Source organism: Microcebus murinus, chromosome 9 (assembly GCF_040939455.1).
Source record: "Microcebus murinus isolate Inina chromosome 9, M.murinus_Inina_mat1.0, whole genome shotgun sequence".
In the NCBI taxonomy this organism is placed as follows: Eukaryota; Metazoa; Chordata; class Mammalia; order Primates; family Cheirogaleidae; genus Microcebus; species Microcebus murinus.
Window position 1 is genome coordinate 89,445,133 of NC_134112.1, and position 5,567 is coordinate 89,450,699.

A 5,567-nucleotide genomic window follows, 5' to 3' on the forward strand; every position below is an offset into this window, starting at 1 on the left:
GCAAAAATTAAGCTAGATTTATCGGTGGCAGCCTGGTGGGAGGAGAGGAGGTGATACAGGAACTGTCATGCGCTGCATAGTCCCTTAGTGTGTATGGATGCTCTAGGACCTAATGGCTCTCTCTTGGGGCTACATCCCAAACACATTTTCACACAGATCCAAAGAGCACACAAATGAGGATGTTCATAACTGCACTGTGGTGGTGGTGGGTGGTTGGAGTCAATTTGAGTGTCCGTCACTGAGGAAGTGAACAGGCAAAATGTGCTATTGTAGATTACTAGTCAAAATTTATAAACTGGATGTATTGTACATGACAATATGGGTGGATCTTAGAAATATGGTGTTGAGCAAAACAAAAACCAGAATGAGATATATAACAAGAAATTTACAAATTAAGACTATATGGACATAAAACAATACACACATTTCCAAGGTCACATGCAAATAGTTGTATTTAGAATTTTTGCCATTGGAGGCAAGGAATAGAAATAAAGAGGAATTTCAGAGAGAGAGAGAGAGACTGAGATAGAGAGGCAGAAGAGAGAAAGAGAGAGACAAAGATTGAGAAGATTGAGAATAGACATATGACAATAATGTGCCACAAACTGTGGAATAGGATTAATTCAACCTTGTTTGCCTGAAGTGAAAATTAAAAACAAAATGACTCATCAAGGTCACCAATAATCTCCATTTTGCCAAATCCAGCAATCATCTCTCTGCTCTCATCTTACTAGACTTCTTGGGAGCATTCAACAACGTTGGTCGACTACTCTCACTTTCTCAAAATGTGTTTGTTGTACGATCAAGTCACTTCTCTATTTAAAAATTTCCAATGGCTTCTGGTCTCATTTACAACAAAATCCGAACTCCTTATGCCATTCTGTCACCTGGCCCCTGGCTCCCACCGAGATTTCATCTCTGCCTGGCTTGCTCTCTGCCACTTTCACCTTCCTTCCAACCCACCACGCTCACTCCCCTCACAGACTCTGCACTTGCTTTTCCTTCCCTGTGACAGTCGTCCTTTGGATCTTCACAGGCATTCTGGCTTTAACTCAAATGCTGTCAAAAAGGTATGAGCAGCTCAATCTCACAAGGCTATTTATTTATAAAACAAAAATAAGAGTGCATGATCTGATCTTATAGCACTACAGTTAAATAACATTAAAGATATTCTGACTTTGCATTCAACAGGAATTGACTTTTACCTCTTCCCAGCCTCCTTGAAGGCCCCCACTCACTACTCAACAAAAGCAGTTAGGATTTTCCAAATTTGCTCAGAAAAGCATAGGTAGACATGCTCTACCCTGAGTCCCTAGTAACAAAATTACTTTTTCCTCACCTGTTCAGTCTCTATCTGCTAAGTTTGATAATCTATTTCAAATGGGTGATTGCAACTAATTAGAGAATTGTAAAATCAGTTTTGAGGGTTACAAGCAGCCTTTTCTTTTTCAAAAAAAGAAATAGACTGAAACAGAATTTTTTTTTATGTTGCAAAACCAGGGTTTACTTTAAAACACAAATACATTATCCATTTAAAAACATCCATGACAAACATTCTGAGGTCAGATGTTCACTTCACACATTTACATCCATGACTGCCACCAGGTGCTGAGGAAGTGGCACCAGGTTTGGTTTCATTTGGTCGTAGCCCAGCTGAACACCTTTGACACAGCTCAGATACCTGCCATTGTTCTAGAGGGTGACAGGCTCAGGCTTTGTTTGGTTTAACTCTTGGCTTTGTTGCAGTAATTTTTGAATACCATCCAGTGGCAGCTTTAAAAAGAACATAACTGAAGGGGAGGGCTTCAAACAGACTGGTTGGTAAAACGACTTAACCTCGCTACATAAATCTACAAACTTAAATTACTGTGCTTATTGGCCCCTTTCTTGTTATTGTCTGTATAGAAAGTCCCATGGAGATGTGTCCCTTAAAGGTAGGTTGTAAACCTGAATGAGTATTTTAGGAGTCAGTCCCTTATGGTGTTCATGCCATGCAGGTGCCCTCCAGGTGGTATCTTGGTGGCAGGAGAGGTTGCTTTTCAGAGGAAAGTTGCCTGGGGCTTAGGCCCAGCATTCTACCTGGCATAGCAGCTGCCCAGTCACGTCCTTTCCTCCTGGGTGCACCTTGGGTTTAAGGGGATCCTTGGCCTGAGGACAGGGTGCTTATTAGAAGAGAGCCTGTACCCATCCTGCAGTCTTCTCAGGCACCGGTCCCTTGTAAGATACTAGTTCTCAGGGTCCCAGCGAGTGGCTACAGCAATGGGAAGAGAGGGCTGGGTGGGCAGGCAGCTGTCTGGTACCTCTACTGGGAGCTATCTGGTGGAGCTGCTGGTGGCCTGAGTTCTGCGAGGAGCAGAACTGTCATCCTTTCCACAGAAGCACCAGTCCACACAAACAGTGTAAGGTATTGATGGGGTAGAGGTGGGGGTCACCCCAGAGCCCCCCTCCCTGGCCCAGTGACAGGCAGGTTGGTAAGATAACAGGAAAGATGGCTTGGTGGCCATTTTTGAGACCAGCTGAGCTCTGAAGGAAAACTCAACAGTCCTTGGTTATTCAGAGTTTCTGGCAGGGGAGCTAGTTGCAGAACTGGGCCGTGCAAAACTCACTGTGCAAGGACTTGAGACAAACCTGGGGGAGCTGAAGAGGGGTCCTACAGAGCTGTGGGCACAGACCTGCACCGCAGTGACAGCGACCTCTGCTTGGCTCAGTGGGCTGCCCTGGCTGAGCTGGTAGAGCAGCATCCACTTCCTGCCTAGGGAGAGAGGTCCTGACACTGACCAATGGAGGGTGTGAGGGGTCAGCGGCCTCTCAGTGGAGGGTCAAGTGTTTTTTCAAGTCAGCTTCAGACCTCATTTAACCAGTTTTTGTTAACCTTAAAAAAAAGAAGGCCCTCAAAACCAAATCCTAAATTATAATAAATACGTTATTTTTCTCCGACACAATATTGCTTAGGAAAATCAAGAGTCTAGAGCCAGCAATCAGCAGTTGTCCTGAAGGCCCAGAGTGTCACAGGTAATGGGTTTCCCTGGCACAGGTGAGGGTCGGCTGAGCCCTCCCGGTGTACCACACAGGGCATCAGGATTTCACAGTGACGTGATGCTTCAGCAGAGGTCCAAGAATCCAAAATGAGATCAGAACAAGCCTAACACCAAAAGCTCTACCTGCCGACATGGGCAAGGCAGGTGGAGAAAGCTCTGCAGTGGCTTTGCTTGAGGGGGCAGGGCCAGCAGCGTGGTGGCTGTCCGGGAGTCTGTGGTGCTGCATCTCCTTGTCTGAACAATCAGAATACCCACGATTAATGCTTAAGTTAAACAGCAATTTCAGCGTGTTCAGTGAAGTCCAGAAACCCAGACCTCCCCTTGGTGCTAGTCCGGGGGCTGCGAAGGTTTGGCAGAAGGCCCGGGTGACACAAGTCCTGCAAAGTCGGGATGTAAACTGGAGGCCCTGGTGCCAGACTGGTCTTGGGCACATGGAAAAAAAGGAACAGTGACAAAACTGCACATTTAGTTCATGTAAAAATCCAGGAATATTCTGAGAGAGACTCTCAGAGGCGTGTTGCACTTTGGAATGAAAGCAGTGACCCTTTCCAAGGAAACAGTGCAAAGAAACAAGAGCTGTACCAGCCGGAGGGCAGGCGTGTTCCTGCTGGGCGGGTGCAGAAAAGGCTGGTGACACTTGGGGGCTTCAGTGCCCGGGTCACCTCTGGGGCCAGCAGATGCGGCCTCGCGCATGGGAACCCCCCCACTGGGCCTGGGCTAGGACTGCTGGGTGAGGCGTCGGTAATGAGGTAACACTTGGTTCTCGGGAAGGTACAGGGCAAGTTCCAAAGCCACGAGCACTGTGAACTCAAACCCAATCAGGTCTCGCCTGTTGAATCGAAATCTTTCCTCTAACTTGTCGATGAGCTGCTTCACTTCATTCCTGCGGAGGTCGCTGCTGATCTTGGCGGCCAGCAGCACGCAGGCCCTGGCGCACAGCTTGCGGTTCTGCTTGTGCAGCTTGCCCTGCAGGACCAGCTTCTCGAAGTACACGTAGGCCATTGACACCCATTGACACCGTCACGGGCTCCAGGCTGCACTCCTCGGAGAGGTTCCGCATCTCCCGCTTTAAACTCCTGATCTTGCTCAGCGTCAGTTTGATGTGCGGGAACTTCTCTCTGAAGGTCTCGTTCATGTCCTTCTTGAGGTCTGAGGGCTTCACGTATTCTATCACCGTGGTCATGTACGACGCGAAGATAAGGACCCGCTTGTGCTTGCTGCAGGGCCACTGCGGGTCGTCCAGGAGGTCGGGGTTGTACTCCGGGGCATCCCCCACATCGCTCCCTAGCTCTGTGCCTGCTGGCGCCGACTTGGCGGGGACAGGTTTGTGTCTGGAGCCCGGCAGAGCCCAGGAGACGCTGGGCCGAGGGGGGGGGCGGTGGTCCGTGGCCGTCACTCTTGTGTGCAACCAGGGCGTTGGTCGGGTACAGGAACTTTGCGTAAGACACGACCTTGCCATCCGCTCCCAGCTCAACGCCTTCAACTCAAAGACCATCTCGGGGGAAACGGAAGTGCCGCCGGACGGGTGCCGCTGCTTCTGGACGTCCAGCCCCAGGTCGCTGATCCGCAGGCCCTCTCCGTAGGGCAGGACCGAGAAGGCCGCACACAGCGATCGCTTGGCTCAGATGAGCATGATCCTGCTGTTCCTGGTGTCGTACTGCCGCATGTTCTTGATGAAGTGCGTCTTCTTCAGGCCTTTGTGTCTTGGGGATCCGGAGGTGTGTTTGGTTCTCTGTACTGAGGCGCATCCCACCGCATCTTCCAGAAACTCGAGGGAGCAGCGCTGGGAGGTGACTCGCCTCCTCCCGCCTCAGGCCCTTCTCAGAGGCTGTTCCTTGGTCTGGCACATCCTTCTCCAGCCCTTCCAGACGCTGCCTGCTTCTGGGCTGCAGGTTTCCGCCCATGTGCTGCCCCATCAGGAAGGCCGCCCGGACCCTCACTATCCTGTGACCTCGTGGCCTGCTCAAGGCACTGGTCACTCATGCAAGGAGGCGTCCTTGCTTCACTGTCCCTTGCTGTCTGCCTCCCCTTTCAGAGCAAGGGCCCTCAAGGGACTGCCCACGGCTGTGTCCCTGGAGCCTGACACTCCTGTCTGGACCTCAGGAAACTCCCAGGCACTTTTCACAGCAGCAGGTTGAGTTGGAGATTTGCTGACCGACCGACTGCACAGCTGACTTCCTGAAGACACCCTCGGGCCCAGCACCCAGCGCTCCTCACGCCCTCAGGACCAGCCCGAGGCCCGCCACTCACGGCAGAGAGACTCAAAGTGGTTCGTTCAGCAGTTCTCAAGGCCGCTGGGCTACGAAGGCAAAGCCGGGACTTGGACTCAGGTCTGTCTGGGACTCTAAAGCTTTGTCCTTTTCCGTGTGCCAGGAGCCACGAATGTACACGTTTGGGCACCCACGGCGTCTCCAAAATGCAGCTTATGAGATAAGGCCGAATACCAGTTCAGGCTACGTTGCAGGTTTAGGAAAACCACCCCAATCACAATGACAGCGATGGTGATGATGATGGTGATAACTACGGTAG

At 50.6% G+C, this 5,567-nt stretch overlaps 1 pseudogene; it reads right to left on the bottom strand.

Moving 5' to 3' along the window:
• Positions 1-1,476: 1,476 nt before the first annotated feature.
• LOC142872936 (CDK5 and ABL1 enzyme substrate 2 pseudogene) lies at positions 1,477-4,943 on the bottom strand (annotated as a pseudogene).
• Between the last annotated feature and the right edge of the window lie 624 nt (positions 4,944-5,567).